This window comes from Bison bison, unplaced genomic scaffold, assembly GCF_000754665.1.
Source record: "Bison bison bison isolate TAMUID 2011002044 unplaced genomic scaffold, Bison_UMD1.0 scf7180017864356, whole genome shotgun sequence".
Taxonomy (NCBI): domain Eukaryota; kingdom Metazoa; phylum Chordata; class Mammalia; order Artiodactyla; family Bovidae; genus Bison; species Bison bison.
Window position 1 is genome coordinate 4,572,620 of NW_011494928.1, and position 22,790 is coordinate 4,595,409.

A 22,790-nucleotide genomic window follows, 5' to 3' on the forward strand; every position below is an offset into this window, starting at 1 on the left:
TTCTGTGTATTCTTGCCACCTTTTAATATCTTCTGCTTCTGTTAGGTCCATCTCTGTCCTTTATCAAGCCCATCTTTTCATGAAGTGTTCCCTTGGTATCTCCAATTTTCTTGAAGAAATCTCTAGTCTTTCCCATTCTGTTGTTTTCCTCTATTTCTTTGCATTGATCGAGGAGGAAGGCTTTCTTATCTCTTCTTGCTATTGTTTGGAACTCTGCATTCAGATGCTTATATCTTTCCTTTTCTCCTTTGCTTTTCACTTCTCTTCTTTTCACAGCTATTTGTAAGGCCTCCCCAGACAGCCATTTTGCTTTTTTGCATTTCTTTTCCATGGGGATGGTCTTGATTCCTGTCTCCTGTACAATGTCATGAACCTCGGTCCATAGTTCATCAGGCACTTTATCTATCAGATCTAGGCCCTTAAATCTATTTCTCATTTCCACTGTATAATCATAAGGGATTTGATTTAGGTCATACCTGAATGGTCTAGTGGTCTTCCCTACTTTCTTCAATTTAAGTCTGAATTTGGCAATAAGGAGTTCATGGTCTGAGCCACAGTCAGCTCCTGGTCTTGTTTTTGCTGACTGTATAGAGCTTCTCCATCTTTGGCTGCAAAGAATATAATCAATCGGATTTTGTTGTTGAACATCTGGTGATGTCCATGTGTAGAGTCTTCTCTTGTGTTGTTGGAAGAGGGTGTTTGCTATGACCAGTGCGTTCTCTTGGCAAAACTCTATTAGCCTTTGCCCTGCTTCATTCCATATTCCAAGGCCAAATTTGCCTGTTACTCCAGGTGTTTCTTGACTTCCTACTTTTGAAATCCAGTCCCCTATAGTGAAAAGGACATCTTTTTTGGGTGTTAGTTCTAAAAGGTCTTGTAGGTCTTCACAGAACCATTCAACTTCAGCTTCTTCAGCATTACTGGTTGGGGCATAGACTTGGATTACTCTGATATTGAATGGTTTGCCTTGGAAACAAACAAAGATCATTCTGTCGTTTTTGATATTGCATCCAAGTACTGAACTTTGGAATCTTTTGTTGACCATGATGGATACTCCATTTCTTCTAAGGGATTCCTGCCCACAGTAGTAGATATAATGGTCATTTGAGTTAAATTCACCCATTCCAGTCCATTTTAGTTCACTGATGCCTAGAATGTTGACGTTCACTCTTGCCATCTCCTGTTTGACCACTTCTAATTTGCCTTGATTCATGGACCTAACATTCCAGGTTCCTATGCAATATTGTTCTTTACAGCATCAGACCTTGCTTCCCTCACCAGTCACATCCACAACTGGGTATTGTTTTTGCTTTGGCTCCATCCCTTCATTCTTTCTGGGGTTGTTTCTCCACTGATCTCCAGTAGCATATTGGGCACCTACTGACCTGGGGAGTTCCTCTTTCAGTATCCTATCATTGTGCCTTTTCATACTGTTCATGGGTTTCTCAAGGAAAGAATACTGAAGTGGTTTGCCTTTCTCTTCTCCAGTGGACCACATTCTGTCAGACCTCTCCACCATGACCTGCCCGTCTTGGGTGGCCCCAAAGGGCATGGCTTAGTTTCATTGAGTTAGATAAGGCTGTGGTCCTAGTGTGATTAAATTGACTAGTTTTCTGTGATTATGGTTTCAGTGCGTCTGCCCTCTGATGTCCTCAGTACCACTAGAGGCTAAGAATGTGTGAGCAAGGCTTGCAAATGGCAGGGGAGATGCTCTGCACTGACTCTGGAATTTCAGTCCTCTGAGCAAATCCAGAGGTTTGCTGTTGTAGAATCTAACCAGATCCTTCCAAATACAGGCTTGAAAACACAGGCTGCTTGGCTGCCTCTTCTTCCTTGAGGGGGCTCTCTGTCCCCACATCTTGTGAACTCCTCTTGCCAGTGTGTGAGAAAAGCACTTCTTGAGGGTCTTTTCTCAGGGGCTTTTTCCCTGGAGCTGGGGCTGAGCTAGGGGCCCACACTCACAGGGGAAGGCAAAACCACATCCACATGTCTTTGCTCTGTAGGAGAGCTCTAGTGAACCTAAGTCTGTCAGGAACATTTCTGGCTCCTACAGAGACACAGTCTGTGTGTGAATCTGCATACCAAACAAATGGGCACAGAGAGCCTGATTCTTTCCGTGAGGCACTGAAGATGTGTTTGGCAAGCAATAGCTTGAGAATCCATACAATGTTCCTCCTTACCTCTGACAGAGCTCTCATTGCTGTAGCCCTTGGAAGTTTGGAAACAACCAGACCCTAACCCCTCTTCATGTAGTCCTGGGTCCTAGTTCGAATGGAAAGGCAATAGCGGAGCTGAGGCCAGTAAGGTGCCAGTCATGTCTCACACATTCCTGCAGCCTGCTCCATCATGGACAGGAACTCTAGAAGCTAGGCATGTCTTTGCAAGGCTTGCAAAGGGCAGAGGAGTGTCTCGGCCGTGACTCTGCAATATTGGTCCTCTGAGCAGATCTGGAGGTCTCCTGTTGTAGAAGCTAATGGGTTTCTTCCAAATAAAGGCTTGCAAACACACAACAGTTTGCTGCTTCTTCTTCAACAAAAGAGGCACCTTTTCCCTGCAACCTGGGAACTCTGCTTCTTCTAATGACTTTTTATTTTTTGAGAAACATGTGTTAAGATTCAGAAATTATTATTTATAGTTATAACTGGACATGGAATAATAATATGGATTCATTTGCTATCATATTACTTAAGAAGACTTATTTAAATACTACTTTCTCAGCATATTTTTGAACCACAGTGTTGAAGCCAGATTTCCTGAGTTTGAACTCTGGGTCTGTTGGTGACCTGCTATATGGGCTTGGGCAACTTACTCAGCTTTTCTGTGCTCTGTTTCTTCCTATGTAGAGGACCTAATGTATTACCTATCTCCCATAATTTTTGTGAGGATTAAAATGCCATTAAGACATATAAAGTGCTTATAATAATGCATAGCAGTTGCATTGGAAGTCCTCAGAAGGCTAATATCATGGCTATTAAAAATGGGTTTCTTTCTTATAAGGACTTAAGGAATACTTCCCAGATAGGTTTTATTGCTGCAAAACATAGCTCTTATTGAAAATAACAACTGCAAGAAATCCTGGTATACTGGTTCCCTTCACATAATGCAAGTAATGTTATGTTTTTCCTTCTCTTTGATCTAAATTAAATGTTTTATTAGTATTATAAATGTATTTTGTTTGTCCTTTAATGTTACTCTTCTTTATTGTTTTAATCCTTTTATAAAAATTACTTACCAATGCAAATGCAAAGACTTTACATAAAAAACAAAATTTAGGTATTTGTATTTTTAAGTATTTAATATTAGCCTGAAAAGAATCATTTGTTATTTTAGGCCTGCAAAGAAAACATCTAGTGAAAATAACAAGGTAAAGTCAAAAAGTTAACTATAAAAAAATTTTACTAGTAAAAAGTACTTTGTAAAAGAATAGTAGCAAAATATAAAATCTTCCTTTGTTGTAGAGACATATACTTTGACAACTTAATTTAGAAACACTATTGATAAAGTTATCCTTTTGATAAAAAAATCTGTCCTTTTAAAAAGTGTCTGTTTTTGCTTTAATGAAGAGATATTTATCACCTTCATACAATTAGTATGTTCTATAAATATTTTAAGGACATTTTGAAATAGTATTATCTATGTGTAGGTCAAAGAACAAATTAATTCTGTGGATGACCTTGATGACAACTCAGTCATCTGAAACAGCTTCCAAGGATGGCCAGTTGCTTTACTATGAGAATTCCATGCTACTAATTGAACAACTTGACACAGGGTGTAAAGGTAGGACTGCAGTGTCAATATAAATACAATGCCTGTTTGTGTATGGTGTAGTAGTAATATATGTACACCTTGTCTAGTACTGCTCTAGAGCCAGGGATATGTTACAGTGCTGTGCATCTCAGAAGTAGGTTCTGTATTAAAAGAACATGAATGTGTGTGTATACTCCGAGCCATAGGCCTATGATCATTCTCACTCACTGTACCTTCTGTTGACTCTTCTTTCCTGTGCCTTCACCCAAGGTCAGGTTAGCATCATTTTCCTCCTGGAATAACTGAAATAATCTCAGAACTTCTTTCCCTGCCATTCTACATCCTGGAACCTCAGTCCACACAGCAACTACAATTATTATCTATTTTTTAAAATTCAGATCTCATCATGTTACCCCTTTGCTTAAAGCCCAAATGTTGCTTCTATTTGCTTCATGGTTAAAGGTCACAATTGTCTATCTTCATCTTGTTTTATTTTTTACCCTTCTTTCCACATGAATTTTAGCATCAGCTTGTCAATTTCCTAAAATGTCTGCTGGTCTTACGTTTTCATTTTCATTCAGTTCAAAATACTTTGTAATTCCTCTTTTCATTATCTCTTTGATCCAAGGGTTATTTAGATCCATGTGATTTAGTTTCCAAATATTGAGAGTTTCCAGAGATCCTTCTGTGCTCTTGCTTCTTATGATTTGTTAGGTGCAGCCAGAGGGACCCTGGGGCTGGGGCTGACTATTTCCTGCCTTGGAGGTAAGACCTTACTGACTACCCTATTCATTCTACTGTAAGGAGAAGTTTTTCCAGCCTGGCTCATGAGAATAGGTAGAATTCCTGGGACTGAGTGAGCACAAGTCACAGGTTCCAATAATCTTTTCAGATGGTTTCTCCCTGGTCTTAGGAGGTTTCTCCCAGATGGTCGCTGTTCATTCCTCTGCTGAATACCCAAGGGGCTCCTCCTCAGATCTCCAGGGTCCTTTTTCTCTCTGTTCTACTCTCTCCTGTCCTTCGTTCTGTTCTGTGATCTCTTTGGTTTCACCAGACTGTCAGCTTCATCACCTCTTGTCAGGGAGTCTGGCTGACTCAGCTTCCATTCCTTCTCCCTGTGTTAGGGCCTGGAAATTCTCTCCAGGCAGTGAGCTGGGACGTTCCTTAGGCTAACCTTGTGTTTCCAGGATCGTTGTCCTTCACTCCCTGAAGTCCTTTGTCATGAAAATCATTGTTTAATGTATTTTGTCGGTGCCATTTTTGCTCGCTCCACTCAGGAAGGTAAATCAGTAGCTGTTCACTCTGTCTTGGTTAAAAATGCTGTCCACAGCGTTGTTCCTCCCACTCTACTTACTACTTCCTGCTCATCCTTCATTTCTCAGTGTGACATCTCTTCCCCAGGGAAATCTTTCCTGGACCCAATCTATGTCAAGTTCTGTTATGTGATCATAGAACTCTCTTTTCTTAGAGTAGCCTTCTGAGTTCATAATTATTTATTTATCTTTCTCTAGATTGCAAGCTAATCTCTAGATTTATCTTTCTCTAGATTGCAAGCTAAACAAGAGCCAGGGGAGTCTGTTTCATCTGCAGAGCTTAGAATAATGTCTTCCAAATTATAGACACTTGATATTTGTTCAATGCGTGGATGCATGAACGTGAAAGGCACAGTCCTTTATACTCAAAAATTACTCACATAAATTTTTTTTTAATCTTTGTTTTCTTCATCATGCAGATTCTGTTAGCTTGTTGAAAATCCAGGATATGATTCTTTCATATGAAAGATTAGTAGAACTTAAAAAAAGCCACTGTGAACTACTTAGAGGAAAGATTAAAAAAAAATGGAAAGTGAGGTTTGTGGGCTACAGAAAGAGCTGTCAAAAACAAAAGAAGTGAAATCACAGTTAGAGCATCAGAAAGTGGAGTGGGAATGAGAGCTCAGCAGCTTGAGGTACTGTACATCTCGCTTTTAAAGAAATATTTGAAGTATTGTTTCCTTTAATACTGCAGAGATGTAGACGTGTTATCAGGACTAACTTAACCTCTAGGATTTTACAGAGGAGAAAGTGTTACTAGTACTGTGGAGTGTGAAATTCTTAGTATAGCATGTTCTTAACAGTGAATGCTTCTAATAACTTAATGCATGTTTTCCCAAATCATCATTTTCATGACCATACAGAAGTCCATCATAATGTAAACCTTATTAATTATTTAGCAAATTGACTTTTGGTTGTTTTTCACTTTTCTGTATTATATTTAATATTACAAGAAACTTTTTTTTCTATAAATTCATTTCCACCTTTCTAATTATTTTGAATACATTTTCTTTAATAATATCATATTATTTTGTCAAAGTATGAGAACTTAAAAAAGGTCTTTGATCTATATTTCTAAACTATTCTTTAAGAAGTGTATATTACTTTACATTCCCATGCACAGGTGTATACAGTAGTCATTTTTCTCAAGACAGAAAAGAAAATGGATGCAGTTTTATTCTTAACCCTCTGCATGAAAACTGTGAGAATTATTAAGTGTTTTTCATTATATTTTCCCCCATTTTACTATTTTAAACATTATGTAGAGGGAATGAAAGTTATTGTAGCAGTGAATAATCTCATGAGTTTCTAAGAAGAGCTGTATAAATTTTGTAGATTCACCTTAAAGCAAGAAGAAGAGCAGAGAAGAAATGCTGATACGTTTTATGAAAAAATTAGGGAGCAGTTAAAAAGAAAAGAAGACCAATATAGTAAAGAAGTTGAAATGAAACAGCAACTTGAACTCACTCTCAGAGCACTAGAAATGGAACTGAATACTGTGAGAAATGATCTGAATCAGGTAGAGCAATCTTTGGTGAAATTTTCAAATTTCTGACACTATTTCATCAATATTATTTATAGTATCCCTTTAATTTCATGTGTATTTTTAGGTTTAGAACAAAATTGTTATCTTAAGTATGAACTGTGACATTTAGAGCTTAAGTTATTAATTTCTTGCCATTCTTGGCTTTTCATAGATGCTCTGTGTATGTTTTCTGAGTGGAGGAATGGACATAAATCAAGCTTAATCATTAACATATTAATTGGCATTTTTGATACATTAGGCAAAATAGTATTCTTAATTCCAATCCATGTATTAATTTTGGCTTTTTTATGTTAAAATACAGGCTAACTTGCGTTGACAGTGTGAAAAAACTAAAGTGCTTTGTAAAGAAATTTCCCTTCACAATAATATGTCTGCCTATGTTTTTGCTCTGTGATAAATTTAGCAGACATTTAAATTAAGATCTGAGTTATTCATGTGGAAATAAAGATCCTTGTGCTTAAAAAGGCTACTTCCTTTAAACAGTTTTTTTTTTCATTTTAAATTCTCCTAAGCTTTTAACTTTTTTTTTTTTATGGTATGGACCCAAAACTTCATATAATGTCTCTCCAGATTATAGAAGAGCAAAAGGACACTCGGAAGCAGCTTTCTCAAGAATGGAATGCCAGAATGTTACAGGATGAAATTCTGGCCAATCACCTTGCCAAACGAAAGGAGACAGAAATGGCTAATAAGGAAATGAACTCTGAGGTAGTCTTTTCTGTAGTCATTTTCAAATATGTGTATATGTCTCTGTGTATGTATATATTTAAAAAACCAACACTATACATCATAGAAAGTATAGAGGATTTTGAAAACCTATATATCTATATTTTGAGGAGGGAAACATTTTCCATCTGTAGGATACAGTAATATTTGTAATTCAAATCCGTTTGTCAGCTGCAGATAGGTAGTGACACACAATGGCCTCATCCAAGGAGAGGCCTTTAATATTTTCCATAGGATTTGACCTCAAAGTGTTTGTGACTATCTTGGAAGAGCTGGCACCCTGATTGTGGTTTAGGCAAGGAAGACCGTGTGTGGTCCACCATCGACTGCGCTACACAACCAAGTCCCTCTGCTTTGGAGTGAACGTGTCAGTTGGTCCATTCACGTTATCATCTTTAGTGTCTAAATAAGAGTCTGTTCTTGGCTCCACTGTCATTTCTTTAACCAATACCCTATCAACAAACTTTTCACATCATTTACAGGTTTTCAATTTGTAAAAACTGTGCCATCAGTTGTTAAAACACTTTTGAACACATTAAAAAGTTGTTTCTTTAGAACAAACTTATAAAAGTCCCCTCTCCCCCTCTAAAGAAAACAAACTTTTCCTACTGACAGTAGATATTCTGGTTGTTGGTAGTGATGTCATTTCCTCGAAAGATCACTAGGTTAGTTTATCACTTCCCTGATGGTAAGGAGGAAACTATAGGCAGTTCAGAGACCACATTTTGGATGTCATTCTTCTGCTTGTGAGAAAATGAGCATTCTGCTCTGTGAGTGTCCTGTTTCAGTACAAGGAACTTTTGAAAACAGTGATATATATGCCATAATATATATATATATATATATATATATATATTAGTGATGATGTGTTTTTCATTGTATTTCCCCCATCTTACTATTTTAAACATTATGAAGAGATATGAAAGTTATTGCTGTAGCAAATAATCTCATGATTTTCTAAGAAGAGCTCTCTATATTTTACCTTATTTACCATTAGTGTGTGTACCATGAGTGAAATAAGAGGCTTACTTTGTATGTTTGTACTAGAGAAGTAACTGTGGTTTGATGTAAGAGGACTACTAGAGTCAGAAGACCTGGCAAAAAGCCTGCAGCTTATTTATATTTTTAACTTGTTCCTTTCCAGTATTATAGCTAATGAGTTAATTGATGTTTGTAGAAGTGCTTAGTACAGTTATCAACAGGTATAATTCTTCTAATTGACTGTTAAAATGTTAGAAAGATAGCATAGTCTCAAAAAATATTTTTTATGAAGTTTAGTCTGTTTAAATATATATAGAGCTAAGGCTCTTACTGTGAGGTAGCTGTATAGGTTAGGTATCAGATGCAGTGTTTTATAAGCTAGCAAGTAGTGTTGTTTATTGAATTATAGTTGATTTACAGTATTGTGTTGTTTCAGGTATTCAGCACAGTGATTCAGCTATATATGTATATGTGTGTGTGTGTATATATATTCATACACACACACACACATATATAGGGCTTCCCTGCTGGCTCATGCTGTAAAGAATCCGCCTGCAATACAGGAGACCTGGGTTTGATCCTTGGGTTGGGAAGGTCCCCTGGAGAAGGAAATGACTACCCATTCCAGTATTCTAGCCTGGAAAATTCCATGGGCATAGGAGTCTGATGGGCTACAGTCCATGGGGGTTAAAAAGAGTCAGACATGACTGACTAACACACATGCACTAACACACACACACACACACATATTCCTTTTCAGATTTAACTTGTAGAATATTAAGTGTAGTTCCTTATGTTGATCATTGTTGGTTATTTTATATATCAGTTCAATTTCAGTTCAGTCGTGTCTGACTCCTTGTGACCTCATGGACTGCAGTGTGACAGGCCTCCCTGTCCATCACCAACTCCCGGAGTTGACTCAAACTCGTGTCCATTGAGTTGGTGATGTCATCCAACCATCTCATTCTCTGTCGTCCCCTTCTCCTCCTGCCTTCAGTCTTTGCCAGCATCAGCGTCTTTTCAAATGAGTCAGTTTTTCCCATCAGGTGGCCAAAGTATTGGAGTTTCAGCTTTACCATCAGTCCTTCCAATGAACATTCAGGACTGATTTCCTTTAAGATGGACTTGTTGGATCTCCTTGCAGTCCAAGGGACTTCAAGAGTCTTCTCCAACACTACAGTTCAAAAGTATCAATTCATACATTTCATATATACTACTGTGTATATGTTAATCCCCAAATCCTAATTTCTCCCTTCGCATACCTCCTTTTCGCCTATGGTGACCATAAGTTTGTTTTCTATGTCTGTGAATCTCTTTCTGTTTTGTAAATAAGTTCATTTTTAGATTCCACATGTAAGCAGTATGATATAATACTTGTCTTTGTCTGACTTACTTCACTTAGTGTGATAATGTCTAGGTCCAACATCCCTGTTGCTACAAATAGCATTTCATTCTTTTTTATGGTGTAGTAGTATTCCATTGAATAAATGTACCACATCAGATGCAATTTTTAAGTGTAGTCAGATCTATACATCTTTGGTTTAAGCCTTCCCAAGTTCGTTGCAATTCAAAGAAAAGCCTTTCCAGTTCTGAGCTTCTTGAAAAGTTTCTTGGGGTTTCTTTTTTACTTTCATGTATTCATTGTCTTCAATTAAATTTTTGAACTTTTGGGTATTTCTGCTTGTATAAAGTCTGAGATTTGTATTGAACCTTATTTTTTCCATTTGGAGACACGGTTGGTGCAGTCTTTTCATTGTATACATATAGAGGTTAGTCTTTCATTTCAGAAGAAATCATGAAATATCACTTTATTGAGTACTAGCTAAAAGTCTCCTTTGTTTCACTTAGGTTTCTGTTAGTTGTGAAGAAGCAAAAGATCTGCTACACAAAAACCACATGCTGCACAAATTGCCATGCTAAGACTGGAGATAGATGCAGTGAAAATTCAGAACCAGGAAAAGGAAAAGAAATATTTTGAGGTCACTGAAATTGTAAAAGGAAAGAATGATGATCTTCAAAAGGCAATAAAACTGAATGAGGAAACGTTAACAAAGACTATACCCCCACTATACAGGCCAGCTTAATGCTCTGACGGCTGAGAATACAATGCTAAACTCTAAGCTGGAGAACGAAAAAGAAAGCAAACGAAGACTGGAAATGGAAGTGGAATCCTACCGTTCTAGACTGGCTGCTGTGTCACACGATCATGATCAATGTCAGACATCAAAAAGAGACATGTATCTTGCCTTCTGGAGAGCAAGAGACGAGTGGTTACACTTGCAGGTAATGAAGTCCGATGTGGCTAATCTAAAAGATAAAAATGAGATGCTTTCCCAGCAACTTTCTAGAGTGGAAAGTAAGCTCAATAACCTAGGAATTAAGCTGCATCACACTAGAGATTCTCTTAGAGAAAAGATTTTGATGTTAGAAAGTGTCCAGAGAGACCTAAGCCAAACAGAGTGTCAAAACAGGAAACTGAACACATGTATCAGAACGAACAAGGCAAAATGAATAAATATATTGGAAAGCAGGCATCCTTAGAGGAGAGATTATCTCAACTCCAGAGTGAAAACATGTTGCTCTGACAGCAACTGGACGATGCACAAAACAAAGCCGACAGTAAAGAGAAGACGGTCATTAGCATCCAAGACCAGTTTCAGCAGATCATGAGAAAACTTCAGGCCAAACGTGAGAAACAAGGTCTGATGCTGGAGGAAAGAAACAAGGAGTTAATCAAGGAATGGAATCATTTAAAAGAGAGAATGTATCAGTACAAAAAAGAGAAAGCAGAAAGAGAAGTGAGTATCCAGAAGAAGAAATTCTCAGACTTCATGAAAGAAAGTTCAAAGTGATTCTTGATTCTGGCTAAATGTTGAATCTAGTTGAACATAAAGAATACATAGGCTGTGAATCTATGGTCTCTAAACCAGCCTAAAATCACACCTTGTATCCAGCAAATAAAAATTAGGCCCAGGAGATGCTTTACTTTGAGTAGAGACATCGTATTGCTTATGAAATGTTAAAAGATTCAGTTCTAAATTATTAATATAGATAGTGTTAGTAGTTTACTCTTTCACTATTAGGATAATAATTTTAATCTTGATGTTACCACATTTAAGTATCATGATGAAGCAGATAAATGAAATCCTTAAACCTAAGATTAATATTTCAAAATAAGTTTCAGTTACATGGATTACCTTGACAGTCAAGTCCAGGTTTCCCAGATGCTATATGTTATGTATTGTACTCTGGCTTCAGTAACTTGTCATACCTTTCTGTCATATTTGTTGGTGCAATTTTAATTTTATGTGTATCAATTTGAATTAATTTGGGAAAATTTCAGCCTTGAATCATTTTTTCTTATGGCCTCTCAATTCTTTCAGTTCAGTTCAGTCACTCAGTCATGTCTGACTCTTTGTGACCCCATGAATCACAGCATGCCAGGCCTCCCTGTCCATCATAAACTCCTGGAGTTCACTCAAACTCACGTCCATTGAGCCAGTGATGCCATCAAGCCATCTCATCCTCTGTTGTCCCCTTCTCCTCCTGCCCCCAATTCCTGCCAGCAAGAGAGTCTTTTCCAGTGAGTCAACCCTTCACATGAGGTGGCCAAAGTACTGGAGTTTCAGCTTTAGCATCATTCCTTCCAAAGAAATCCCAGGGCTGATCTCCTTCAGAATGGACTGATTGTATCTCCTTGCAGTCCAAGGGACTCTCAAGAGTCTTCTCCAACACCACAGTTAAAAAACATCAATTCTTTGGCACTCAGCTGTCTTCACAGTCCAACTCTCACATCCATACATGACCACAGGAAAAACCATAGCCTTGACTAGATGGACCTTTGTTGGCAAAGTAATGTCTCTGCTTTTCAATATGCTATCTATATTGGTCATAACTTTTCTTCCCAGGAGTAAGCGTCTTTTAATTTCATGGCTGTAGTCACCAACTGCAGTGTTTTGGAGCCCAAATAAATAAAGTCTGACACTGTTTCCACTGTTTTCCCATCTATTTCCCATGAAGTGATGGGACCAGATGCCATGATCTTCGTTTTCTGAGTGCTGAGTTTTAAGCCAACTTTTTCACTCTCCTCTTTCACCTTCATCAAGAGGCTTTTTAGTTCCTCTTCACTTTCTGCCATAAGGGTGGTGTCATCTGCATATTTGAAGTTATTGATATTTCTCCTGGCAAACTTGATTCCAGCTTGTGTTTCTTCCAGCCCAGCATTTCTCATGAAGTACTCTGCATATAAGTTAAATAAGCAGGGTGACAATATACAGGCTTGATGTACTCCTTTTCCTATTTGGAACCAGTATGTTGCTCCATGTCCAGTTCTAACTGTTGCTTCCTGACCTGCATAAAGGTTTCTTAAGAGGCAGCTCAGGTGGTCTGGTGTTCCCATCTCTTTCAGAATTTTCCACAATTTATTGTGATCCACACAGTCAAAGGCTTTGGCATAGTCAATAAAGCAGAAATAGATGTTTTTCTGGAACTCTCTTGCTTTTTCAATGATCCAGTGGATGTTCGAAATTTGATCTCTGATTCCTCTGCCTTTTCAAAAACCAGCTTAAATATCTGGAATTTCATGGCTCATGTACTGCTGAAGCCTGGCTTGGAGAATTTTGAGCATTACTTTACTAGCGTGTGAGATGAGTGCAATTGTGCAGTAGTTTGAGCATTCTTTGGCATTGCCTTTCTTTGGGATTGGAATGAAAACTGACCTTTTCCAGTCCTGTGGCCACTGCTGAGTTTTCCAATTTGCTGGCATATTGAGTGCAGCACTTCCACAGCATCATCTTTCAGGATTTGAAATAGCTCAGCTGGAATTCCATCACCTCTACTAGCTTTGTTTGTAGTGATGCTTTCTAAGGCCCACTTCACTTCACATTCCAGGGTATCTGGCTGTAGGTGAGTGATTACACCATCGTGATTATCTGGGTCGTGAAGATATTTTTTGTGCAGTTCTTCTGTTATTCTTGCCACCTCTTAATATCTTCTGCTTCTGTTAGGTCCATACCATTTCTGTCCTGTATCAAGCCCATCTTTGCATGAAATGTTCCCTTGGTATCTCTAATTTTCTTGAAGAGATCTCTAGTCTTTCCCATTCTGTTGTTTTCCTCTATTTCTTTGCATTGATCGCTGAGGAAGGCTTTCTTATTTCTTCTTGCTATTCTTTGGAACTCTGCATTCAGATGCTTATATCTTTCCTTTTCTCCTTTGCTTTTCACTTCTCTTCTTTCACAGCTATTTGTAAGGCCTCCCCAGACAGTCATTTTGCTTTTTTGCATTTCTTTTCTATGGGGATGGTGTTGATCCCTGTCTCCTGTACAATGTCACCAACCTCAGTCCATAGTTCATCAGGCACTCTATCTATCAGATCTAGGCCCTTAAATCTATTTCTCATTTCCACTGTATAATCATAAGGGATTTGCTTTAGGTCATACCTGAATGGTCTAGTGGTTTTCCCTACTTTCTTCAATTTCAGTCTGAATTTGGCAATAAGGAGTTCATGATCTGAGCTACAGTCAGCTCCTGGTCTTGTTTTTGTTGACTGTATAGAGCGTCTCCATCTTTGGCTGCAAAGAATATAATCAATAGGATTTTGGTGTTGAACATCTGGTGATGTCCATGTGTAGAGTCTTCTCTTGTGTTGTTGGAAGAGGGTGTTTGCTATGACTAGTGCATTTTCTTGGCAAAACTCTATTAGTCTTTGTCCTGCTTCATTCTGTATTCCAAGGCCAAATTTGCCTGTTACTCCAGGTGTTTCTTGACTTACTACTTTTGCATTCCAGTCCCCTATAATGAAAAGGACATCTTTTTTGGGTGTTAGTTCTAAAAGGTCTTGTAGGTCTTCACAGAACCGTTCAACTTCAGCTTCTTCAGCATTACTGGTTGGGGCATAGACTTGGATTACTGTGATATTGAATGGTTTGTCTTGGAAACGAAGAGATTGTTCTATCATTTTTGAGATTGCATCCATGTACTGCATTTTGAACTCTTCTGTTGACCATCATGGCTACTCCATTTCTTCTGAGGGATTCCTGCCCACAGTAGTAGATATAATGGTCATCTGAGTTAAATTCACCCATTCAAGTCCATTTTAGTTCGCTGATTCCTAGAATGTCAATGTTCACTCTTGCCATCTCCTGTTTGACCACTTCCAATTTGCCTTGATTCATGGACCTGACATTCCAGGTTCCTATGCAATATTGCTCTTCACAGCATCGGACCTTGCTTCTCTCACCAGTCACATCCACAACTGGGTATTGTTTTTGCTTTGGCTCCATCCCTTCATTCTTTCTGGAGTTATTTCTCCACTGATCTCCAGTAGCATATTGGGCACCTACTGACCTGGGGAGTTCCTCTTTCAGTATCCTATCATTTTGCCTTTTCATACTGTTCCTGGGGTTCTCAAGGCAAGAATACTGAAGTGTTTTGCCATTCCCTTCTCCAGTGGACCACATTCTGTCAGACCTCTCCACTGTGACCTGCCTGTCTTGGGTGGCCCCATGGGCAGGGCTTAGTTTCATTGAGTTAGACAAGGCTGTGGTCCTTGTGTCATTAGACTGACTAGTTTTCTTTGAGTATGGTTTCAGTGTGTCTGCCCTCTGATGCCCTCTTGCAACTCCTACCATCTTACTTGGGTTTCTCTTACCTTGGATGTGGGGTATCTCTTCATGGCTGCTCCAGCAAAGTGCAGCCACTGCTCCTTACCTTGGATAAAGGGTATCTACTTACCGCCGCCCCTTCTGACCTTGAATGTGGAATAGCTCCTCTAGGCCCTCCTGTGCCCACGCAGCCACAGCTGCTTGGAGGTGGGGTTGCTCCTCCCGGCTGCCGCCCCTGGCCTCGGGCATGGGGTAGGTCCTCCCAGCCCCTGCCCCTGGCCTCGGACGTGGGGTAGCTCCTCTTGGCTGCCGCCCCTGACCTCAGACGTGGGGTTGCTCCTCTCCACCATTCCTGTGCCGTCACAGCCTTTCACTCTCAGCCACTGCCCCTGACCTCGGATGTGGGGTAGCTCCTCTCGGCTGAGCTAAGTGCGCCGGTTGCAGCCGCCTGGGCTAAATGCACCTGTTGCAGGTCTTTAAAGGCATCTATTTGTCATTGAATCATAATTTGGGACTCTAGTGGTGAGCTTTAGCCAAAATATTCCTGATTTAATCTCCGACAAATAATCTTATGTTATTTACTTCCCATAAATAACATAAGCTATTTATGTTATTTACTTAGAGCATTTTTACAAACAATTTGTTCATAATTCTCATTTTAAGGATATTGAATACAAGTTTGTTGACTAAAAATGAAGGATGGCAGGATTCGTGAGCAGCAGGAATGGAGTGAGTCAGGGAGAGAGTTGTAGGAGCTGTGGTCTGGAGGCAGGAGGCCAGGATATCGAGGCTCTTTGAAGGCTATGGGAACAACCTCATTTTTTAAATTTCATTTTTCTTTTATATTGGAATATGGTTGATTTACAATTTTGTGTTAGTTTCAGATGTACAGGAAATTGATTCAGTTATTCATACACATATATCCATTCTTTTTTAGTTCCTTTTCCCAGGTAGGTGACTACATAATATCGAGTAAAGTTCCCTGTGCTCTCCAGTATGTCCTTATGGTTAGCCAAGGGCAAAGGTGGGGAGGAGGGATAAATTAGGAGTTTGGGATTAATATAGACACACTACTAGATATAAAATAGTTAAGCAACAAGGGAATGGCCTCATTTTTCTGCTGAGGTAGGAATCTATTGGAAAGATCTGAGCACTGGTTGGAATATGTGAAGATCTCTGAGTTAATCAAAACTTCTAATGAAAAAGGAAAGGAAAATGTTTCCACAGTGTGGAATTTTCCATCACTTTTCCCACCTACACACTCATTTCTTTCTGTATGTGAGGTGGTGAAACTCTGCAGATTTATTGGGAGGGGCAGGGCGTGGACAGTGGGGCTGCATCCTTTGTCTGAGTAACTTAGTATCAGGAAGGCTGGAAGGTGTCCCCTTCTGTGTCTGTAACCAAACTCAGTGAGGAGGAAAAAGAAGGTGAGTTGCTGCCTGTGGTGATAATTTTCAAAGTACATATGTTGGAGTTATCTATTGTTAACATAATGTAATAGTCAGAGAAGGCAATGGTACCCCACTCCAGTACTCTTGCCTGGAAAATCCCATGGATGGAGGAGCCTGGAAGGCTGCAGTCCATGGCGTCGCTGAGGGTCGGATACGACTGAGTGACTTCACTTTCACTTTTCACTTTCATGCATTGGAGAAGGAAATGGCAACCCACTCCAGTGTTCTTGCCTGGAGAATCCCAGGGATGGGGGAGCCTGGTGGGCTGCCGTCTATGGGGTCACACAGAGTTGGACACGACTGAAGTGACTTAGCAGCAACAACAGCAATAGTAAAGTGATTTGATAAACTCAGTGACAGAGCATCTTATTAGGCAGTTGTGAGACAACTTCAACAAGAACTGGCTGATACCCTCAAAAAGCAGTCTATGGCAGAGGCGTTGCTGGAAGTCTTGTCACGTTATCATGCCAACTTAGAAGTTGAGGCACAGGATTTAAAGAAGAAGTTATGTCAACTCACAAGTCAGGTATGTATGTAATTTAATGTGTTGACTGTTTATATGTAGGATAAAGTGTCTTAGTACACTCGTTTTCATGGACAGCTTTCTTTTGTATTTTCATTGCAAATAATTTACTACAATCTTTATAAGACATTCATTTCTAAAACTTGACTTTCATTCTGCCATTTGCATTATATATTTTCCCCCTTATATTAGTTACCCGTAGGAAAGTTAAGAATTATGCAGCATTCTTCACAGAAGTTGAGAGACTGTTTATTTGAAACAATACTTTTTTTGTGTGATACCTGTATTGCCTTGATAAGGCAAGCCAGATAAAATCAAAGGATGTTTAATGGAATGTTTCAGGAAATTATCATTTCTCATCTTCACTTATGTCAATGACTGTAGAGTTTATATATATATATATATCATGGATTTCAGAATAACTTGTGTGGAAAGGGTATTATACAAACTAGTTGAAGATAGGCATTGCCTTCTTTTCATTTTAGATATATTATAAAATCCTGGAGGTACTCAGATGGTGTATAGTATGGACATCCAAAATAGAGAATTAAGATTATTTAGATCTGGCCATTGGATTTTTTAAAAACGCTATTGAAGTATAATTCATGTATCATATAATTCACCCACTGAAAAAGTGTAGTTCACTATTTCTTAGTGTAGAAAGGTGTTACCTGTGACCAATTTTAGAGCCTTTCCATCACCCTGAAAAGGAAACCCTGCATCCCTTAGCCACCACTCATGGCCCCCCATCTCCCTCAGCCCCAGGCAAACACCAGTGTAGTATCTATCTTGGTATTTCATATAAATGGAATCACACAATGTGTGCTCCTTTGTGATTAGCTTTTCTAATTTGATGTCATGTTTTTGAGTTTCATCCATGTTATAACATGTATCAGTTCTTCTATTTCTGTTAATTGTCAAACAACAAACAGTATGTGGCTAAGCCATATGTCCATTCACCAGTTGATGAAGCTTTGGGTTGTTTCCACTTTGAGGCTATTAAAAATGCTGCTGTGAACACTGATTTACAAGTTTCTGTGTGGACATGCTTTTGTTTTCCTGTGGTTGGATTTTACCCTCAGCATTAACTGGCTGATTTCACCTTTTCTTGGCCTTTACTCAGACTGTCCTTTCAGTGTTCACAGTTTTGTTTTCTCTTGGGTAGTCCTCCATTTATTCAGACCTGGTGCCCAGTCTCTTCTCATCCATGGAGCTTTCCTGACCTTCCAGTTCTCATTGAGCCTTTTCTTTTCAGCCTTTCTCATCTAGTCTGTGAAAAATATTTCACCCCTTAATTTTACATTGTTGTCCTTTTTTTTTTCATGAGGGAGAATCTTGTCTAAGTACACATTGGTTTAACAGGGAATATTTATTAATATGCACAATACTTGTCTGCATAAATGGAAAATATTTTAGCTTAACAGTTGTTAGGACACAACTAAGTACTTTTTACCATACCAATAATTTCTTGGAGATACTGGTATAGTAAAACTTTTATGAAGAAACTAAATTCTATTAGTCTAATAGAATAGAATTGTTCAGTTAAATGCTCATTTTTTCCCTGACTCTGGAAGAAAAATGTAAGATTTCTTTCCTTCATTATGCAGCCAGAAGTGGGATTTACGGATTTCTAGCCTTTCACCAACTGTGAGGTTCTGGAGTTGACTTCTCTGGTATCCATAGCTTGTAACCTTAATTTTCTTATCCGAATACTTGCTAGACATTAACAGTTGCTGGGAATGAATTGATTCAGAACTTTTATTTAGCAGTAGGGTAATATTTCCATGGCAGTGACTTCACCCTTCCTCTGATGGTCATGTAAGTTCTGTACCACTCCATCCAGGAGGTGCTATTTGCGTATTAACCCATAGTCATTGTCCACTGAGTAGTACAGAGAGGAAGTAAGTTACAAATTATTATAAGTGGAAAACACTGCTAGCTGGTTAGTGGACTCAGTGAACATTTTTGAAGTACTGGATGCATATGTTCAGGGCCTTGTGCTCCCCCTTACTGCCACTTGCAATGGTATGGATAGTGATTTCAGTCTGACTTGTGATGGAGACGACTTCTGTTGGCATGTCATCTGCCTGATATATCAAATTGTTTTGCAGATAAAATACAGCGACCATAATGATGCCAATTACAAACAGTTTTTATTCTATGCCACTTCCTCTTCTAAATAGTTTATGTATGTGGTTAGTCAGTCTTGTCCAATTCTTTGTGACCTCATGAACAGTAGCACACCAGGCTCCTCTGTCCATAGGATTCTCCAAGCAAGAATACAGGAGCGGGTTTCCTTCTGGCAATACTGGAGCCATTTCCTCCTCTAAAGTACATTATGTAAACTCTGCAGTATAATCTTCTAAACATCCCACTGAGGTTGATGCTACCATTATCTCAATTTTGTGGATGGAGAAACTGAGATACAGAAAGGTTAAGTGATTTGCTCCAGGACATGCAGCTCAGAACTGATGGAACTGTGACACAGGCCCACACATTCTGGTTCTTGTGTAGCTGCTGCCTCTCACACTAGTTCCTGAAGCATCTGGTTGTCACCAGCAGCAGTGTTAGCTCTCGTAACCACTGGAAGATCTGTGGTCATTTACATATGTGGATATTTAAAGTAATGGCCGATATGGAGCCTGGATTTAAAAAAATAATTGTTTACCATAAGGTAGTTTTCTGTCTACCCCATTTCAGTAGTTTATACATTTGTGTGTTTATTTGAGAAAATCTGATTTAAAGCATGGATGATGTTGTGTTTGAGTGCTAGAGGAGAGATCAGTAACCTGCAGAGGGCAGACAGGAAATATTTTCACTTTGTGAACTGTAAGGTGTCTGTTGTAACAACTCATCTCTGCCGTGTGGTAGGAAAGCAGCTGTTAACAATATGCAGACAAAAGAGACAAAAACCAATGATGGCGGATTTACTAGGTTATTAGTAGTTAAAACAGTTGTTTTTTCTTTTTTTTTTAGTTGCAAGAACACAGGATCAACTTACAGGTGCTGTGAGATGTGCTGAGAAAACACAGGATCACATCCAAAAGTACAATTTAAAGCAGTGTAGAAAATAAATATAAAGCAGATAAACAGTAAATATTAAAATAGATCAATAGTGATAATAAGCACATTATCATGAAGCTGTGTAACATTTCAGCTTTGAGCTGTTTTGAGATGCGTAATTTTCCCCCATTATTTCCATATTTTGCACATTATACACAAGTGAAAAGTGAAAGTTTTAATCGCTCAGTCATGTCTGACTCTTCACAACCCCCTGGACTCTAGCCGTCTAGGCTTCTTTGTCCATGGAGTTCTCCAGGCAAGAATCCTGGAGTGGGTTGCCATCCTCTTCTCCAGGGGATCTTCCTGACTCAGGGATTGGACCTGGGTCTCCTGCATTGTCAGCAGATTCTTTACCATCTGAGCCACCAGGGAAGGCAATTAGTCACGAATAGAAAAATAGTACAGTGGCCAAATCATCTACTTTTCAAAATTCTAAGAACCTATGTAATTGAACCTGCAGATGTTTGTTCAGAAACAGTGTGATATTTTAAAAATTTATGTGAGAAGGAATGCTGTGACAGTCCAAGCGTTAAAACTATGCCTTCCAAGGCAGAGGGTGTGGGTTTGATCCCTAGTTGGGGAGCTGGGACCCCACATGCCTTACAGCCAAAAAACCAAAACATAAAACAGAAGCAATATTTCAGTCAATTCAATAAAGACATTAAAAAAGCAAAAATAAACAAATCAGACCTAATTAAAATTAAAAGCTTCTGCACAACAAAGGAAACTATAAGCAAGGTGAAAAGACAGCCTTCAGAATGGGAGAAAATAATAGCAAGTGAAGGAACTGACAAACAACTAATCTCAAAAATATACAAGCAACTCCTGCAGCTCAATTCCAGAAAAATAAATGACCCAATCCAAAAATGGGCCAAAGAACTAAATAGACATTTCTCCAAAGAAGAAATACAGATAGCTAACAAACACATGAAAAGATGCTCAACATCACTCATTATCAGAGAAATGCAAATTAAAACCACAATGAGGTACCATTTCACGCCAGTCAGAATGGCTGCGATCCAAAAGTCTACAAGCAATAAATGCTGGAGAGGGTGTGGAGAAAAGGAAGCCCTTCTACACTGTTGGTGGGAATGCAAACTAGTACAGCCACTATGGAGAACAGTGTGGAGATTCCTTAAAAAACTGGAAATAGAACTGCCTTATGACCCAGCAATCCCACTGCTGGGCATATACATCGAGGAAACCAGAATTGAAAGAGACACGTGTACCCCAATGTTCATTGCAGCACTGTTTATAATAGCCAGGACATGGAAGCAACCTAAATGTCCATCAGCAGATGAATGGATAAGAAAGATGTGGTACATACACACAATGGAGTATTACTCAGCCATTAAAAAGAATGTATTTGAATCAGTTCTAATGAGGTGGATGAAACTGGAACCTATTATACAGAGTGAAGTAAGCCAGAAAGAAAAACACCAATACAGTATACTAACGCATATATATGGAATTTATAAAGAAGGTAACGATAACCCTGTATGAGAGACAGCAAAAGAGACACAGATATATAGAACAGTCTTTTGGACTCTGTGGGAGAGGGAGAGGGTGGGATGATTTGGGATAATGACATTGAAACATGTAAAATATCATATAAGAAGCAAATCTCCAGTCCAGGTTCAATGCAGGATACAGGACGCTTGGGGCTGGTGCACTGGGATGACCCAGAAGGATGGTACAGGGAGGGAGGTGGGAGTGGGGTTCAGGATGGGGACCACATGTACACCCATGGCAGATTCATGTTGATGTATGGCAAAACCAACACAATATTGTGAAGTAATTAACCTCCAATTAAAGTAAATAAATTTAATTTAAAAATCCATGTGAAATCTCAAACCTAAAAAAAAAAATGGTCTACGTCCAAAAAAAAATCTTTAAAGAAAAAAAACCCATCTGTGAGAATTATTATTTTAAAATCTGAATTTTAGGCTTGAAATTGAAAATGTCAAGTTACAAACTACAGTCAAAAAGCAAGTGGGTAAAACTGAACAACTTCAGAAAAACCTGTTAAGTACAAGATTGGTAAGTAAACCTCTTAATTTCTGTCATACTGAGAAAAGATTTTATTATTTTTTACTAGTAATATATAAGAATATTTTGGACAATGTGAAAAGTCTCATTGATTAGCTTATTGTATTTTTATTGATACTGCTTGCTACTAGTACTGTGATTCCTCTATAGAAGAAGTCGATTGAATTCATAAAATTAATGAGTTTTATAGTAAGATTTTAATTTAAAAAATTGTGACAGTCAGAGGGATGGTACGGGGAAGGAGGAGGTAGGAGGGTTCAGGATGGGGAACACGTGTATACTTGTGGCGGATTCATGTTGATATATAGCAAAACCAATACAATATTGTAGAGTTAAAAAATAAAATTAGAAAAAAATTGTGACAGTCCAAAAGCAATATTTTATATAGACCACATTTTGTTTGTTTATTCATCTGTCAATGAAATTCCACCTTCTGACTATTGTTAATAATGCTGCTTTGAACACTGGTACATAAACATCTATTTGAGTCCAGAAATTTGAGGGATGGTTTGATTGAGAATTTTGAGTTTCTTATGTAATCCAGATCTTTCTGTGAGATTTTTGAGAATGAATCACTTTAAATATTGTAGTTTGTTCTCTTCATTAAGAAGGAATACTGTCTGTATAGAACCTTTTTTCTAAACGAATGTATTTTTCATTTGTTGGATTTTTTTTTAAGAGATGGGGGTTGCATGGGAATTTTTCAAATATTCTTTTAGTAAGGTGTGACTTAACAAAACCTGGAATATCTTGAACTATTGATGACAATTATTTTAGAGCATCTCT

At 38.5% G+C, this 22,790-nt stretch overlaps 1 pseudogene; it reads left to right on the top strand.

Annotated features, from left to right (window-relative positions):
- LOC104999624 overlaps window positions 1–22,790 on the top strand; it is a 96,325-nt pseudogene that overhangs the window by 32,880 nt on the left and 40,655 nt on the right.